Raw genomic sequence first — 19,128 nt, 5'->3', positions numbered from 1 at the left:
ACCATACTGTTTTCACTCTTGTTTTGTGGGTGATTATTTTCTGTTCTGTGTTTTGCTTCACCGTTCAGGACTGTTCGTTTTTGTTGTTTTATTGTTTTTGTTCAAGTGTTCAGTATTAAATACAATATGGACACCTACCACGCTGCGCATTGGTCTCACATTTCTTACTCCTCGTCAGAGGAGGACGAAGACAAGCACTACTGTAGGTGGTTTGAAGTCAGATTCAAATCTGATTCTGGCCATGCGACTTGTGTCTGAACGGTCAAATCTGATTCGAGATTGCCACGCTCTCCAGATTAATACTCTCTCCAGATTGCCATTCTCTCCAGATTGCCACTCTCTCCAGATTAATACTCTCTCCAGATTAATACTCTCTCCAGATTGCCACTCTCTCCAGATTGCCACTCTCTCCAGAATAATACTCTCTCCAGATTAATATTCTCTCCAGATTGCCACTCTCTCCAGATTAATACTCTCTCCAGATTGCCACTCTCTCCAGATTAATACTCTCTCCAGATTGCCAATCTCTCCAGATTAATACTCTCTCCAGATTGCCACTCTCTCCAGATTGCCACTCTCTCCAGATTAATACTCTCTCCAGATTGCCACTCTCTCCAGATTAATACTCTCTCCAGATTGCCACTCTCTCCAGATTAATACTCTCTCCAGATTGCCACTCTCTCCAGATTGCCACTCTCTCCAGATTAATACTCTCTCCAGATTGCCATTCTCTCCAGATTGCCACTCTCTCCAGATTAATACTCTCTCCAGATTAATACTCTCTCCAGATTGCCACTCTCTCCAGATTGCCACTCTCTCCAGAATAATACTCTCTCCAGATTAATATTCTCTCCAGATTGCCACTCTCTCCAGATTAATACTCTCTCCAGATTGCCACTCTCTCCAGATTAATACTCTCTCCAGATTGCCAATCTCTCCAGATTAATACTCTCTCCAGATTGCCACTCTCTCCAGATTGCCACTCTCTCCAGATTAATATTCTCTCCAGATTAATACTCTCTCCAGATTGCCACTCTCTCCAGATTGCCACTCTCTCCAGATTAATACTCTCTCCAGATTGCCACTCTCTCCAGATTGCCGCCCTCTCCAGATTGATACTCTCTCATACCTGCTCTCTCCAGATTGCTACTCTCTCCATAAAACTCACAATTATAAACTTAATTTCTGTCTCTAAACCTGTGTTTTATTTCTTAATTTTTCAGTAACAACATAACACTTTCACATGTGGATTTGAATACAGTGTGTGCTCCCACATCTGCAGATAACATTCCATATATGATAAAGAATGTGTTATCTGTCAAATGAAAGATAATATTTGATCTGGCAGGTGTTCCAGGACCATGGTCTTTAGTAAACAGAACACCTGATAGTAAAACACTTTCCTTTCAGTTGATCAACAAAACATGAAGACCAACAGCATTTCACCTGTGGACTTTTTCTGGAGGCTAAAACCCTCACCCTTTAACTCAGCTGTTGAGCAGGGGGTAATTATAGACAATTATCACTGAACACCCCAAAACAAAAAATACCTGAGCCCTAGGACCATGCCTCAGGACTACCTGGCCTGATGTCTCCTGGCTGTCCCCAGTCCACCTTGTCAAGCCGCAGCTCCAGTTTCAACTGTTTTGCCTGCGGCTATGGAACCCTGACCTGTTCACCAGACGTGCTACCTTGTCCCGGACCTGCTGTTTTTTTTCTACCCTCTCGCCCCTCCCTCCTCTCTCTCTCTACCGCACCTACTGTGTTGTCTCGACCACTGAATGCTCGGCTATGAACATTTACTCCTGAGATGCTGACCTGTTGCACCCTCAACAACCACTGTGATTATTATTTGACCCTGCTGGTCATCAATGAATGTTTGAACATCTTGAAAAACGATGTACTCTTATAATCTCTACCCAGCACAGCCAGAAGAGGACTGGTCTCCCCTCAAAGCCTGGTTCCTCTCTACCCGGCACAGCCAGAAGAGGACTGGCCTCCCCTCAAAGCCTGGTTCCTCTCTACCCGGCACAGCCAGAAGAGGACTGGCCTCCCCTCAAAGCCTGGTTCCTCTCTACCCGGCACAGCCAGAAGAGGACTGGCCACCCCTCAAAGCCTGGTTCCTCTCTACCCGGCACAGCCAGAAGAGGACTGGCCACCCCTCAAAGCCTGGTTCCTCTCTAGGTTTCTTCTTAGGTTCCTGCCTTTCTAAGGAGTTTTTCCTAGCCACCGTGCCTCTGCATTGCTTTTCTGTTTGGGGTTTTAGGCTGATGTTTCTGTACAGTACTTTGTGACATCTGCTGATGTAAAAAGGGCGAGAGAGAGAGATCTCCTGTAAGTAGTCAATCAGTAGCTCTAACCCGTGGTCTGTGAACGAGATGACAGACTGATCCGTATCTGTCGTCACCTGGACATGGACTCAACAACAGACAGACCAGACCACATTCACCACTTCAACATGGACATACTGATCCGTATCTGTCGTCACCTGGACATGGACTCAACAACAGACAGACCAGACAACATTCATCACCTCAACATGGACAGACTGATCCGTGTCTGTCGTCACCTGGCATTGCAGACAAGGCCCGAGCAAAGAGTTCCAGACACACAATTGAAGGGTAACACCTCAGCTGAGAATGACAACATAAAACCTATGAGAGATATCACTCCCGACAGCCCAGTTTAGACTAAAGCTGTGAAGGTTAAGTTAGTTTAAATACTAAAGGTGATGAAGGCCATGTGACACACTCAAAATGGAGTGAAAACAATACCATAGTAGTCTCAATCAACACATTCATTTGTTTATATCTAGTAATTTCAAGTCACAGACTAATGAAGACACAAAACTACCTTCCCTACCTACCTTCCATCCCTGCCTACCTTACATCCCTACCTACCTTCCATACCTACCTACCTTCCATACCTACCTACCTTCCATACCTACCTACCTTCCATCCCTACCTACCTTCCATCCCTACCTACCTACCTTCCATACCTACATACCTTCCATCCCTACCTACCTTCCATACCACCTACCTTCCATCCCTACCTACCTTCCATCCCTACCTACCTTCCACCCCTGCCTACCTTCCATCCCTACCTACCTTCCATCCCTGCCTACCTTCCATCCCTGCCTACCTACCTTCCATCCCTGCCTACCTACCTTCCATCTCTGCCTACCTTCCATCCCTGCCTACCTTCCATCACTGCCTACCTACCTTCCATCTCTGCCTACCTTCCATCCCTACCTACCTTCCATCCCTACCTACCGTCCATCCCTGCCTACCGTCCATCCCTGCCTACCTACCTTCCATCCCTGTCTACCTACCTTCCATCCCTGCCTGCCGTCCATCCCTGCCTACCTTTCCATCTAACCCTGCATGTGTATCAGTGCTGGTCTTGGACTGAAACAGGTTCCACTATTCATTTTGTGTAAAGGTACTGTTTATATTTAGGTGCAGGAACTCCTCAATCCTTCTGTGCTCATATTCTATCAGAGGAACAGGAGCTCAAGCAGTAGAACATTTTGAGGTGCCAGTACTCAAGTCCGGTGAGCTGCTGGTGCGTCTCATTATGTTTTAACAGTTGCATCATACCATTCCAGTCAGTGTGTGTCCTGTGTGAGACGAGCAGCGGAAGAGAATGCCTTAACATGATCCAGCTACTTTTTGTAATTGCGTCTGTTGTATCAACGGAAGGAACAGGCCAATAGCTTTGCTCTTGCACTGTCTAGAGAGAGAGGGGACACTAGTGACATGGTTGGGTGGTCTCTCTGTCTCTCTCTCTCTCTCTCTCTCTCTCTGTCTCTCTCTCTCTCTCTCTCTCTCTCTCTCTCTGTCTCTCTCTCTCTCTCTCTCTGTCTCTCTCTCTCTCTCTCTCTCTGTCTCTCTCTCTCTCTTTCTGTCTCTCTCTCTCTCTCTCTCTCGCACGCACGCACGCACACAGGAAACAGCAGGAAAGGAAGGAACACAAAATAAACAGTGCGTGTAACATCCCAATAACCACAAAGCCTTGACTGGACTGTCATGTAACATGCACTTGCTAATGTTATTACACCTTCCCAATACAAGCTTTGTTCACACACAGCAAACGACAACCACTCCTGAGAACGTCCCACTTCCTCTCTTTATGTCCAGCGAGAACCAGTGGACGTTCTGTACCCATACCCCAGCCCTACCCTAAGGAAACAGGATACAGGGAGTAGTACTACAGATGCGATATCTTAATTTGACTCAGTTTCTCACAGAAGGAAAATCATTCTGCATGTAATGTGAAATATGATGTGGATTATAATTAATGGACATTTTTTTTGGTAGGGTTTGATACATTTTTTTAAATGGTAATTACAAACTTTAGAAGTTTTAATTTCCTGAAACATCATGATGATCAAATTAAGATGCAACATATGTATAAGTGGGTGGTGAGGTTTTGTATTATATTATTAACATGTCAGCTGGTCTGGTTTATATCACAACTGTATAATCACATGATGTATAGAAACATGCCTTAATAACCCAGAGAGGAAACGAGGAGGAATGTATATGTTAGTCACCTAATCGCTCTACATAAAGTATACTGTAACCAATCTGAGTTGGAGGAGGACATGGGACTCTATTCTTCAACGCGCTGTCACAGACACAGCTGGGAGTGTGGGGCTGAAATTCCATCTGATTGATACTTAAACATACACACGCTATGCAGCTGAATTAGGGTGTTCTCCCAATTACACTAATAAAAATAATCAATCAATTCATTTGATGAATAATTTAAACAGGAGCGTATAAAACTCTGTCATACCTATAGACAGCTGGTACACCACCTCTGACTGACTGAAACAGTCGGTACACCACCTCTGACGGACTGAAACAGTCGGTACACCACCTCTAACTGAAACAGTAGGTACACCACCTCTGACGGAAACAGACAGTATACCACCTCTGACTGACTGAAACAGTCGGTACACCACCTCTGACTGAAACAGACGGTATACCACCTCTGACGGACTGAAACAGTCGGTACACCACCTCTGACTGAAACAGTCGGTACACCACCTCTGACTGAAACAGTAGGTACACCACCTCTGACTGAAACAGTAGGTACACCACCTCTGACTGAAACAGTAGGTACACCACCTCTGACTGAAACAGTCGGTACACCACCTCTGACGGAAACAGTCGGTACACCAACTCTGACGGAAACAGTCGGTACAACAACTCTGACGGAAACAGTCGGTACACCACCTCTGACTGAAACAGACGGTATACCACCTCTGACTGAAACAGTCGGTACACCACCTCTGACTGACTGAAACAGTCGGTACACCACCTCTGACTGACTGAAACAGTCGGTACACCACCTCTGACTGAAACAGTCGGTACACAACCTCTGACTGAAACAGACGGAATACCACCTCTGACTGACTGAAACAGTCGGTATACCACCTCTGACTGACTGAAACAGTCGGTATACCACCTCTGACTGACTGAAACAGTCGGTATACCACCTCTGACTGACTGAAACAGTCGGTATACCACCTCTGACTGAAACAGTCGGTACACCACCTCTGACTGAAACAGTCGGTACACCACCTCTGAAACAGTCGGTACACCACCTCTGACTGAAACAGACGGTATACCACCTCTGACTGACTGAAACAGACGGTATACCACCTCTGACTGACTAAAACAGTCGCTATACCACCTCTGACTGACTGAAACAGTCGGTATACCACCTCTGACTGACTGAAACAGTCGGTATACCACCTCTGACTGACTGAAACAGTCGGTATACCACCTCTGACCTAAACAGTCGGTACACCACCTCTGACTGACTGAAACAGTCGGTACACCACCTCTGACTGACTGAAACAGTCGGTACACCACCTCTGACTGACTGAAACAGTCGGTATACCACCTCTGACTGAAACAGACGGTATACCACCTCTGACTGAAACAGACGGTATACCACCTCTGACTGAAACAGTCGGTACACCACCTCTGACTGAAACAGTCGGTATACCACCTCTGACTGACTGAAACAGACGGTACACCACCTCTGACTGAAACAGACGGTACATCACCTCTGACTGAAACAGTCGGTATACCACCTCTGACTGAAACAGACGGTACATCACCTCTGACTGAAACAGACGGTATACCACCACTGACTGAAACAGACGGTATACCACCTCTGACTGACTGAAACAGACGGTACACCACCGCTGACTGAAACAGACGGTACACCACCTCTGACTGAAACAGACGGTATACCACCTCTGACTGAAACAGACGGTATACCACCTCTGACTGAAACAGTCGGTACACCACCTCTGACTGACTGAAACAGTCGGTACACCACCTCTGACTGACTGAAACAGTCGGTACACCACCTCTGACTGAAACAGACGGTATACCACCTCTGACTGAAACAGTCGGTACACCACCTCTGACTGACTGAAACAGTCGGTACACCACCTCTGACTGACTGAAACAGTCGGTACACCACCTCTGACTGAAACAGTCGGTACACAACCTCTGACTGAAACAGACGGAATACCACCTCTGACTGACTGAAACAGTCGGTATACCACCTCTGACTGACTGAAACAGTCGGTATACCACCTCTGACTGACTGAAACAGTCGGTATACCACCTCTGACTGACTGAAACAGTCGGTATACCACCTCTGACTGAAACAGTCGGTACACCACCTCTGACTGAAACAGTCGGTACACCACCTCTGAAACAGTCGGTACACCACCTCTGACTGAAACAGACGGTATACCACCTCTGACTGACTGAAACAGACGGTATACCACCTCTGACTGACTAAAACAGTCGCTATACCACCTCTGACTGACTGAAACAGTCGGTATACCACCTCTGACTGACTGAAACAGTCGGTATACCACCTCTGACTGACTGAAACAGTCGGTATACCACCTCTGACCTAAACAGTCGGTACACCACCTCTGACTGACTGAAACAGTCGGTACACCACCTCTGACTGACTGAAACAGTCGGTACACCACCTCTGACTGACTGAAACAGTCGGTATACCACCTCTGACTGAAACAGACGGTATACCACCTCTGACTGAAACAGACGGTATACCACCTCTGACTGAAACAGTCGGTACACCACCTCTGACTGAAACAGTCGGTATACCACCTCTGACTGACTGAAACAGACGGTACACCACCTCTGACTGAAACAGACGGTACATCACCTCTGACTGAAACAGTCGGTATACCACCTCTGACTGAAACAGACGGTACATCACCTCTGACTGAAACAGACGGTATACCACCACTGACTGAAACAGACGGTATACCACCTCTGACTGACTGAAACAGACGGTACACCACCGCTGACTGAAACAGACGGTACACCACCTCTGACTGAAACAGACGGTATACCACCTCTGACTGAAACAGACGGTACACCACCTCTGACTGAAACAGTCGGTACACCACCTCTGACTGAAACAGACGTTATACCACCTCTGACTGAAACAGTCGGTACACCACCTCTGACTGACTGAAACAGTCGGTACACCACCTCTGACTGAAACAGACGGTACACCACCTCTGACTGAAACAGACGGTATACCACCTCTGACTGAAACAGTCGCTACACCACCTCTGACTGAAACAGTCGGTACACCACCTCTGACTGAAACAGTCGGTACACCACCTCTGACTGAAACAGTCGGTACACCACCTCTGACTGAAACAGTCGGTACACCACCTCTGACTGAAACAGTCGGTACACCACCTCTGACTGAAACAGTCGGTACACCACCTCTGACTGAAACAGTCGGTACACCACCTCTGACTGAAAAAGACGGTAAAAAACGGTTAAATTAAATATTTGAAATAGCATGTTTTAAATCAATTAAATCAAAATATACAACTGAGACGTTTAGGAAATAAACACTTCATAGCTTTCCTCATCGAAGGGAAAACAGGGGTACTTGATACCTACAGTCTCTCTGATTTTTAACTTCCTCCCCCCTATCTTTCACTCTCTTTCATTCTCCTCCTCTCTCATGCTCTCTCTCTCAACCCATCTCTCTCTCTCGCCCTCCTTAGGCAGCAGTCTGACACATACTGAAACAATGAGAAGGACCCAGGACCCCGTCTTGACTATAAACCACCCAGCAGCATCTATCTCCCTCTGTCTTTCCTACAGACCCACAGTGCCTTGGTCTTGCAGTGTTTAAAGAGGCAATATGATATGTTTTATAGATAATGTTACATATTCAATATGTTCTACTGGTTCTAGATTTACACTCTGACTGTAGGACCTGAACTAGAAAGACAATACAACATGTAATACTCATCCCTTCATCACACCCCCTTCATCTCGCTCTCTCTCTCTCTCTCCTCCTCTCTCTCTCTCCCCTCCCTCCCTCCCTCCCTCCCTCCCTCCCTCCCTCCCTCCCTCCCTCCCTCCCTCCCTCCCTCCCTCCCTCCCTCCCTCCCTCCCTCCCTCATCTCTCTCCCTCTCTCCCTCCCTCATCTCTCCCTCCCTCCCTCATCTCTCTCTCACTCTTTCTGCCCCCCTCTCCCTCCCTCCCTCATCTTTCTCTCCCTCCCCTTTATCTCTCTCTCGCTCTGTCCCCCTCTCCCTCCCCCCTCATCCTTCTCTCGCTCTTTCCTCAGCCTTCCCTCTCTTTCCACTGCAGATCTGTCAGTCTGCTGTGAGGAGAACCAGACCCAGAGCTCTACCCTGTTGTGAGGAGAACCAGACCCGGAGTTCTACCTAGTCCCTGACGGCGTAGCAGCAAGCCAGAGGGAGGTAGCTGGGGCATGGGGAGGGGGGTGGAGGGATGGAGTGCTGGGAGAGATATAGGGAGGGTAAGATCAGAGAGCTGGTCCCATGAGATGTGCATGGGACCTCTGGGTTAATTTGAGGAACAAAACCTGCCGCCCAGTGTGCTTCGCTGACTAGCAATAGAGGACTGGAGGTGTCCCAACAGACAGACTGACCTCCAGCCTAGCCTCTAGATTCAGACCCCTCAAAGTCCATTCTAAGTCCGGCTCACCCTCAGGCTGTGTCCTATATTGTGCCCTACTTTTGACCAGGGTCGTATAAGGCTCTAGTCAAAAGTAGTGCACTAAATAGGTACTATTGTGGTATTTTTGACACATTTTCAGACCCTCTCAGCCCAGCCTCAGACTAGCCTGTAACCTCTGAGCCCTGGCACAGTCCCGTTAGGTAAAATCAATCAACTGGACCTGGAGAGGAAGAGAACACATCAGCAGGTTCTGGTCACCGGGTTCTGGTTCTAATACACCGGAGACCTCTCAGTAACATGTAACATTGTTTATTGGATAAGGACAGATCATCTCTCAACGTGGCAGTTTTTAAATGAATAAATATCTCAGTCTTTGTGTTGATGAGGGAATGGTGTAACACTGTACATATGTTACAACTCACGTTACAACACCCGAGCCCCTACAAGTAGTTATTGCCTATGACTAGCTCAGATCTGGCTGTAGTCTCTATTATCATGATGAAACTACACGTCAGAGACAAAGAGGAGGAAATAGGGGGGAGAGAGTGAAGACCATTGCATTGACCCTCCCACTCCGTCTGCCGAATTCTTTCTTTTTGCTCTTGTTTTCCTTTAATAGGATGTCGGTGGGCGGAGCCGGGAGGGTCGTCAGCGAAATGAGACCATTAAAAAGTTTGGGGTCACTTTGAAATGTCCTTGTTTTTGAAAGAAAAGCAAAATGTTTTGTAAATAAATGGTCGATTTTTAAAATAACATCAAATTGGTCAGAAATACAGTGTAGACATTGTTAATGTTGTAAATGACTATTGTAGCTGCTTGTTCACGGTAAACACAAAGCATATTGGGACATGTTGGTTGTGGCAGCAGGGTAGCCCAGTGGTTAGAGTGTTGGACTAGTAATTGGAAGGTTGCAAGTTCAAACACCTGAACAGGCAGTTAACCCACTGTTCCTAGGCACTTATTGAAAATAAGAATTTGTTCTTAACTGACTTTGTTTTACCTTCTTAAATAAAGGTTAAATAAAATAAAAAATGTGTTGTAAACGATGTTCAAACCGTCTTGAAGGCTGTGTAGCTCCTGGGAATGATTCCCCGCTGATGGATAGACAGCACTTTAAACATCTGTCTCTTTATGTCAAACAGACACTCATGGAAATAAGATATAGTGATAATTCCATCACGATGTCACCCTAGAATAGAGATTGTAAACGTTAGAAGAGATATATTTTGTTGTACCATTTTTGACATATGCAGAGGGACACAATTCTGTTTCTCACAAAAATGGACGACAAAGTAGACATTCTATTCTCATTCAGTTCTATTGATACTCAATATCAACTCAGAAATGCGTTTCAATTTCAAACAATGACTTGGAATATGTAGATAACAGGACTTCGAGTATGGGAGGATAAAAATAAATCAATGTTCATCGGGTATATCAGGTCGGCTATTGTTTGCTAGCTTGTGGCCGAGGCAGCTCAGTTACCGTTGGAGCAGGGCACCAGCCAGATAAGCATTGTGAAGTGTGAACACTGCACTGGAGCACCCACTGAGAGAGTGAAGTACCTGGCTAGATGTTCTCTACAGTAGAGAGTGAAGTACCTGGCTAGATGTTCTCTACAGTAGAGAGTGAAGTACCTGGCTAGATGTTCTCTACAGTAGAGAGTGAAGTACCTGGCTAGATGCTCTCTACAGTAGAGAGTGAAGTACCTGGTTAGATGTTCTCTACAGTAGAGAGTGAAGTACCTGGCTAGATGCTCTCTACAGTAGAGAGTGAAGTACCTGGTTAGATGTTCTCTACAGTAGAGAGTGAAGTACCTGGTTAGATGTTCTCTACAGTAGAGAGTGAAGTACATAGAGACTCTGTAGTGAAGTACCTGGCTAGATGTTCTCTACAGTAAAGAGTGAAGTACATAGAGACTCTGTAGTGAAGTACCTGGCTAGATGTTCTCTACAGTAGAGAGTGAAGAACCTGGATAGATGCTCTCTACAGTAGAGAGTGAAGTACCTGGTTAGATGTTCTCTACAGTAGAGAGTGAAGTACCTGGCTAGATGCTCTCTACAGTAGAGAGTGAAGTACCTGGTTAGATGTTCTCTACAGTAGAGAGTGAAGTACCTGGTTAGATGTTCTCTACAGTAGAGAGTGAAGTACATGGCTAGATGTTGTCTACAGTAGAGAGTGAAGTACATAGAGACTCTGTAGTGAAGTACCTGGTTAGATGTTCTCTACAGTAGAGAGTGAAGTACATAGAGACTCTGTAGTGAAGTACCTGGTTAGATGTTCTCTACAGTAGAGAGTGAAGTACATGGAGACTCTGTAGTGAAGTACCTGGTTAGATGTTCTCTACAGTAGAGAGTGAAGAACCTGGCTAGATGTTCTCTACAGTAGAGAGTGAAGTACCTGGCTAGATGTTCTCTACAGTAGAGAGTGAAGTACCTGGTTAGATGTTCTCTACAGTAGAGAGTGAAGTACATAGAGACTCTGTAGTGAAGTACCTGGCTAGATGTCCTCTACAGTAGAGAGTGAAAGAGATAGAGACTCTGTAGTGAAGTACCTGGCTAGATGTTCTCCACAGTAAAGAGTGAAGTACATAGAGACTCTGTAGTGAAGTACCTGGCTAGATGTTCTCTACAGTAGAGAGTGAAGAACCTGGCTAGATGCTCTCTACAGTAGAGAGTGAAGTACCTGGTTAGATGTTCTCTACAGTAGAGAGTGAAGTACCTGGCTAGATGCTCTCTACAGTAGAGAGTGAAGTACCTGGCTAGATGTTCTCTACAGTAGAGAGTGAAGTACCTGGCTAGATGTTGTCTACAGTAGAGAGTGAAGTACATAGAGACTCTGTAGTGAAGTACCTGGTTAGATGTTCTCTACAGTAGAGAGTGAAGTACATAGAGACTCTGTAGTGAAGTACCTGGTTAGATGTTCTCTACAGTAGAGAGTGAAGTACATGGAGACTCTGTAGTGAAGTACCTGGTTAGATGTTCTCTACAGTAGAGAGTGAAGAACCTGGCTAGATGTTCTCTACAGTAGAGAGTGAAGTACCTGGCTAGATGTTCTCTACAGTAGAGAGTGAAGTACCTGGTTAGATAGTCTCTATGTACTTCACTCTCTACTGTAGAGAACATCTAACCAGGTACTTCACTCTCTACTGTAGAGAACATCTAGCCAGGTACTTCACTCTCTACTGTAGAGAACATCTAGCCAGGTTCTTCACTCTCTACTGTAGAGAACATCTAACCAGGTACTTCACTACAGAGTCTCCATGTACTTCACTCTCTACTGTAGAGAACATCTAACCAGGTACTTCACTACAGAGTCTCTATGTACTTCACTCTCTACTGTAGAGAACATCTAACCAGGTACTTCACTACAGAGTCTCTATGTACTTCACTCTCTACTGTAGACAACATCTAGCCAGGTACTTCACTCTCTACTGTAGAGAACATCTAGCCAGGTACTTCACTCTCTACTGTAGAGAGCATCTAGCCAGGTACTTCACTACATAGTCTCTATGTACTTCACTCTCTACTGTAGAGAACATGTAGTGAAGTACCTGGCTAGATGTTCTCTACAGTAGAGAGTGAAAGAGATAGAGACTCTGTAGTGAAGTACCTGGCTAGATGTTCTCCACAGTAAAGAGTAAAGTACATAGAGACTCTGTAGTGAAGTACCTGGCTAGATGTTCTCTACAGTAGAGAGTGAAGAACCTGGCTAGATGCTCTCTACAGTAGAGAGTGAAGTACCTGGTTAGATGTTCTCTACAGTAGAGAGTGAAGTACCTGGCTAGATGCTCTCTACAGTAGAGAGTGAAGTACCTGGTTAGATGTTCTCTACAGTAGAGAGTGAAGTACCTGGCTAGATGTTGTCTACAGTAGAGAGTGAAGTACATAGAGACTCTGTAGTGAAGTACCTGGTTAGATGTTCTCTACAGTAGAGAGTGAAGTACATAGAGACTCTGTAGTGAAGTACCTGGTTAGATGTTCTCTACAGTAGAGAGTGAAGTACATGGAGACTCTGTAGTGAAGTACCTGGTTAGATGTTCTCTACAGTAGAGAGTGAAGAACCTGGCTAGATGTTCTCTACAGTAGAGAGTGAAGTACCTGGCTAGATGTTCTCTACAGTAGAGAGTGAAGTACCTGGTTAGATGTTCTCTACAGTAGAGAGTGAAGTACCTGGTTAGATGTTCTCTACAGTAGAGAGTGAAGTACCTGGCTAGATGTTGTCTACAGTAGAGAGTGAAGTACATAGAGACTCTGTAGTGAAGTACCTGGTTAGATGTTCTCTACAGTAGAGAGTGAAGTACATAGAGACTCTGTAGTGAAGTACCTGGTTAGATGTTCTCTACAGTAGAGAGTGAAGTACATAGAGACTCTGTAGTGAAGTACCTGGTTAGATGTTCTCTACAGTAGAGAGTGAAGTACATAGAGACTCTGTAGTGAAGTACCTGGTTAGATGTTCTCTACAGTAGAGAGTGAAGTACATAGAGACTCTGTAGTGAAGTACCTGGCTAGATGTTGTCTACAGTAGAGAGTGAAGTACATAGAGACTCTGTAGTGAAGTACCTGGTTAGATGTTCTCTACAGTAGAGAGTGAAGTACATAGAGACTCTGTAGTGAAGTACCTGGTTAGATGTTCTCTACAGTAGAGAGTGAAGTAGATAGAGACTCTGTAGTGAAGTACCTGGCTAGATGTTCTCTACTGTGGAGAGTGAGCAGCTCTCTACATCAGAGGTTTAACATGTTTAGTCACTTTAACTATACATTCATGTACATACTACCTCAATCAGCCTGACTAACCGGTGTCTGTATGTAGCCTCTCTACTTTTATAGCTTCGCTACTGTATATAGCCTGTCTTTTTACAGTTGTTTTATTTCTTTACTTACCTGTTGTTCCCCTAATACCTTTTTTGCGCTGTTGGTTAGAGCCTGTAAGTAAGTATTTCACTGTAAGGTCTACTACACCTGTTGTATTCGGTGCACGTGACAAATAAACTTTGATTTGATGTGTCACCGACAGCATACTCAAACTCTCCAAGCATCTAGTGCTGTTTCTCTCTCTCTCTCTCTCTCTCGTTCACGCTCTCTCTCTCTCTCTCTCTCTCTCTCTCTCTGTCTCTCTCGCGCGCTCTCTCTCTCGCTCTCTCACTCTGCCTCTCGCTCTCTAGCTCGCTCTGTCTCTTGCTCTCGCGCGCTCTCTCTCTCTCTCTCTCTCTTCATCTCTCTCTCTCTTCATCTCTCTCTCTCTCTCTCTCTCTCTCTCTTCATCTCTCTCTCTCTTCATCTCTCTCTTTCTCTCTCTCTCTCTCTCTCTCTCTCTCCCTCTATCCAAGTAGGTTAAAGTATCTTTCCCCTTCTCCCTTGTTAGGTTCCGTGCCTATGTCAAACTATTATTCCAGTGGCACTGAGATAAGAGGAAAGACACAATGCAGAGATACAGTCATGGGAAAGAGAGTGAAGCAACGTAGCCACAGACACAGACGGAGGAAAGGCACAATGTAGCCACAGTCACAGACGGAGGAAAGGCACAACGTAGCCACAGTCACAGACTGAGGAAAGGCACAACGTAGCCACAGTCACAGACTGAGGAAAGGCACAACGTAGCCACAGTCACAGACTGAGGAAAGGCACAACGTAGCCACAGTCACAGACTGAGGAAAGGCACAACGTAGCCACAGTCACAGATGGAGGAAAGGCACAATGTAGCCACAGACACAGACGGAGGAAAGGCACAATGTAGCCACAGTCACAGACAGAGGAAAGGCACAACGTAGTCACAGTCACAGACTGAGGAAAGGCACAACGTAGTCACAGAGGAAAGACAGAGGAAAGGCACAACGTAGCCACAGTCACAGGACTAAACAACAGTCTGACGAACAGTTTGTACAGAGGAGTCAACTGCCACAACAGGATGTCTTATAGACAATCACTGCACCTTACTCATTTCAGCCAGGACCAGAGATTTGCTTTAGGGGTGGTTCACTGTATTCTCTATGCTACTGGTTCTAAACTTACTGTGTTTTAAGCTTCAATATCTTCCATTGTAAATGGATATTCCTCGAAAATCAACATAGTAAATGTCTCAATGTAGACATTGAGCTTCTCCCTGAATCTCAGTCACACACATTGGAATATATTCGGCTGTTTACACGTTTATAAACAGAGCAAAATAAGTTGTGAAATAATTTTGGTAGGCTATTGATTGATCTAGAATAGATGTATAGCATCATCTCATAAATCATGTGCTTTACAGATTTTACCTGCCAACAATATCCTCATAGCCTGCCTCACAAAATTGAAAGAGCCGTTTCAAAAATCAAAGTTAATGTCAGAAAGTAAACTTTTCCGCAACTTACCAGACTCTTTGATTTCTGAAGATGAGTTATTCCAGTCCAAATCTAACGTAGACGGGCTCCTGATACAGTGACAGGGTGAAACGATCTGCCGCAGGGTTTGAGAAAGAGAAGCGACGTGAGATGACTCCACATTGTCGCGTTCCACACGTTATAAACAAACTCCGCATGTTGGGCTGGGATCGTGAAGGCCACTCCTCCGGTAGGTAGTCCCTCTCTCCATCATCCTCGGCTGCGCTTCCCAGCTCCCTCCCGCTCTGTCGCCAATCAAATATCTGCTCATTACACTCATGACGCACATCGAGTGGGAACAATATTATGTGTTTGTGCAGGTGTATCTAGCACATTATGATAACGTATTGGTTGGGTACTATAATAACGGGCCTAGACAAGTAATTCATTTTCTCCACATTAAATCAAGTCAAAGTTTATTTGTCATGTGCGCAGAATACAACAGGTGTAGACTACAGTGAAATGCTGAATACAACAGGTGTAGACTACAGTGAAATGCTGAATACAACAGGTGTAGACTACAGTGAAGTGCTGAATACAACAGGTGTAGACTACAGTGAAATGCTGAATACCACAGGTGTAGTAGACCTTACAGTGAAATGCTGAATACAACAGGTGTTAACTACAGTGAAATGCTGAATACAACAGGTCTACTAGACCTTACAGTGAAATGCTGAATACAACAGGTATTAACTACAGTGAAATGCTGAATACAACAGGTGTAGTAGACCTTACAGTGAAATTCTGAATACAACAGGTGTTAACTACAGTGAAATGCTGAATACAACAGGTGTAGGTAGACCTCACAGTGAAATGCTGAATACAACAGGTGTAGTAGACCTCACAGTAAAATGCTGAATACAACAGGTGTTAACTACAGTGAAATGCTGAATACAACAGGTGTAGACTACAGTGAAATGCTGAATACAACAGGTGTAGACTACAGTGAAATGCTGAATACAACAGGTGTAGACTACAGTGAAATGCTGAATACAACAGGTGTAGACTACAGTGAAATGCTGAATACAACAGGTGTAGACTACAGTGAAATGCTGAATACCACAGGTGTAGTAGACCTTACAGTGAAATGCTGAATACAACAGGTGTTAACTACAGTGAAATGCTGAATACAACAAGTCTACTAGACCTTACAGTGAAATGCTGAATACAACAGGTGTTAACTACAGTGAAATGCTGAATACAACAGGTCTACTAGACCTTACAGTGAAATGCTGAATACAACAGGTGTTAACTACAGTGAAATGCTGAATACAACAGGTGTAGACTACAGTGAAATGCTGAATACAACAGGTGTAGACTACAGTGAAATGCTGAATACAACAGGTGTAGACTACAGTGAAATGCTGAATACAACAGGTGTAGACTACAGTGAAATGCTGAATACAACAGGTGTAGACTACAGTGAAATGCTGAATACAACAGGTGTAGACTACAGTGAAATGCTGAATACCACAGGTGTAGTAGACCTTACAGTGAAATGCTGAATACAACAGGTGTTAACTACAGTGAAATGCTGAATACAACAGGTCTACTAGACCTTACAGTGAAATGCTGAATACAACAGGTGTTAACTGCAGTGAAATGCTGAATACAACAGGTCTACTAGACCTTACAGTGAAATGCTGAATACAACAGGTATTAACTACAGTGAAATGCTGAATACAACAGGTGTAGTAGACCTTACAGTGAAATTCTGAATACAACAGGTGTTAACTACAGTGAAATGCTGAATACAACAGGTGTAGGTAGACCTCACAGTGAAATGCTGAATACAACAGGTGTAGTAGACCTCACAGTGAAATGCTGAATACAACAGGTGTTAACTACAGTGAAATGCTGAATACAACAGGTCTACTAGACCTTACAGTGAAATGCTGAATACAACAGGTATTAACTACAGTGAAATGCTGAATACAACAGGTGTAGTAGACCTTACAGTGAAATTCTGAATACAACAGGTGTTAACTACAGTGAAATGCTGAATACAACAGGTGTAGGTAGACCTCACAGTGAAATGCTGAATACAACAGGTGTAGTAGACCTCACAGTAAAATGCTGAATACAACAGGTGTTAACTACAGTGAAATGCTGAATACAACAGGTGTAGACTACAGTGAAATGCTGAATACAACAGGTGTAGACTACAGTGAAATGCTGAATACAACAGGTGTAGACTACAGTGAAATGCTGAATACAACAGGTGTAGACTACAGTGAAATGCTGAATACAACAGGTGTAGACTACAGTGAAATGCTGAATACCACAGGTGTAGTAGACCTTACAGTGAAATGCTGAATACAACAGGTGTTAACTACAGTGAAATGCTGAATACAACAAGTCTACTAGACCTTACAGTGAAATGCTGAATACAACAGGTGTTAACTACAGTGAAATGCTGAATACAACAGGTCTACTAGACCTTACAGTGAAATGCTGAATACAACAGGTGTTAACTACAGTGAAATGCTGAATACAACAGGTGTAGACTACAGTGAAATGCTGAATACAACAGGTGTAGACTACAGTGAAATGCTGAATACAACAGGTGTAGACTACAGTGAAATGCTGAATACAACAGGTGTAGACTACAGTGAAATGCTGAATACAACAGGTGTAGACTACAGTGAAATGCTGAATACAACAGGTGTAGACTACAGTGAAATGCTGAATACCACAGGTGTAGTAGACCTTACAGTGAAATGCTGAATACAACAGGTGTTAACTACAGTGAAATGCTGAATACAACAGGTCTACTAGACCTTACAGTGAAATGCTGAATACAACAGGTGTTAACTGCAGTGAAATGCTGAATACAACAGGTCTACTAGACCTTACAGTGAAATGCTGAATACAACAGGTATTAACTACAGTGAAATGCTGAATACAACAGGTGTAGTAGACCTTACAGTGAAATTCTGAATACAACAGGTGTTAACTACAGTGAAATGCTGAATACAACAGGTGTAGGTAGACCTCACAGTGAAATGCTGAATACAACAGGTGTAGTAGACCTCACAGTGAAATGCTGAATACAACAGGTGTTAACTACAGTGAAATGCTGAATACAACAGGTCTACTAGACCTTACAGTGAAATGCTGAATACAACAGGTGTTAACTACCGTGAAATGCTGAATACAACAGGTGTTAACTACAGTGAAATGCTGAATACAACAGGTGTAGACTACAGTGAAATGCTGAATACAACAGGTGTAGACTACAGTGAAATGCTGAATACAACAGGTGTAGACTACAGTGAAATGCTGAATACAACAGGTGTAGACTACAGTGAAATGCTGAATACAACAGGTGTAGACTACAGTGAAATGCTGAATACAACAGGTGTTGACTACAGTGAAATGCTGAATACAACAGGTGTAGACTACAGTGAAATGCTGAATACAACAGGTGTTGACTACAGTGAAATGCTGAATACAACAGGTGTAGACTACAGTGAAATGCTGAATACAACAGGTGTAGACTACAGTGAAATGCTGAATACAACAGGTGTAGACTACAGTGAAATGCTGAATACAACAGGTGTAGACTACAGTGAAATGCTGAATACAACAGGTGTAGACTACAGTGAAATGCTGAATACAACAGGTGTAGACTACAGTGAAATGCTGAATACAACAGGTGTTGACTACAGTGAAATGCTGAATACAACAGGTGTAGACTACAGTGAAATGCTGAATACAACAGGTGTAGACTACAGTGAAAT

The 19,128-nt window shown here is 44.3% G+C and overlaps 1 protein-coding gene across 1 annotated transcript in view; it reads right to left on the bottom strand.

The window, feature by feature from the left end:
- The window catches only part of LOC110529049 (semaphorin-3D), a 147,607-nt gene extending 131,984 nt beyond the window's left edge, over positions 1-15,623 (bottom strand). The window contains exon 1 of the mRNA XM_036984222.2: positions 15,377-15,623. The gene's annotated coding sequence lies outside the window, so the exon portion shown is untranslated. The remainder of the gene's footprint in view (positions 1-15,376) is intronic.
- Positions 15,624-19,128: the final 3,505 nt, after the last annotated feature.

The sequence above is a fragment of the Oncorhynchus mykiss genome, chromosome 7, assembly GCF_057628025.1.
Source record: "Oncorhynchus mykiss isolate SJ-2025 chromosome 7, ASM5762802v1, whole genome shotgun sequence".
NCBI classification, from domain to species: domain Eukaryota; kingdom Metazoa; phylum Chordata; class Actinopteri; order Salmoniformes; family Salmonidae; genus Oncorhynchus; species Oncorhynchus mykiss.
The sequence above is the reverse complement of the archived record's forward strand: the minus strand, read 5'-3'. Positions and strand labels throughout refer to the sequence as shown.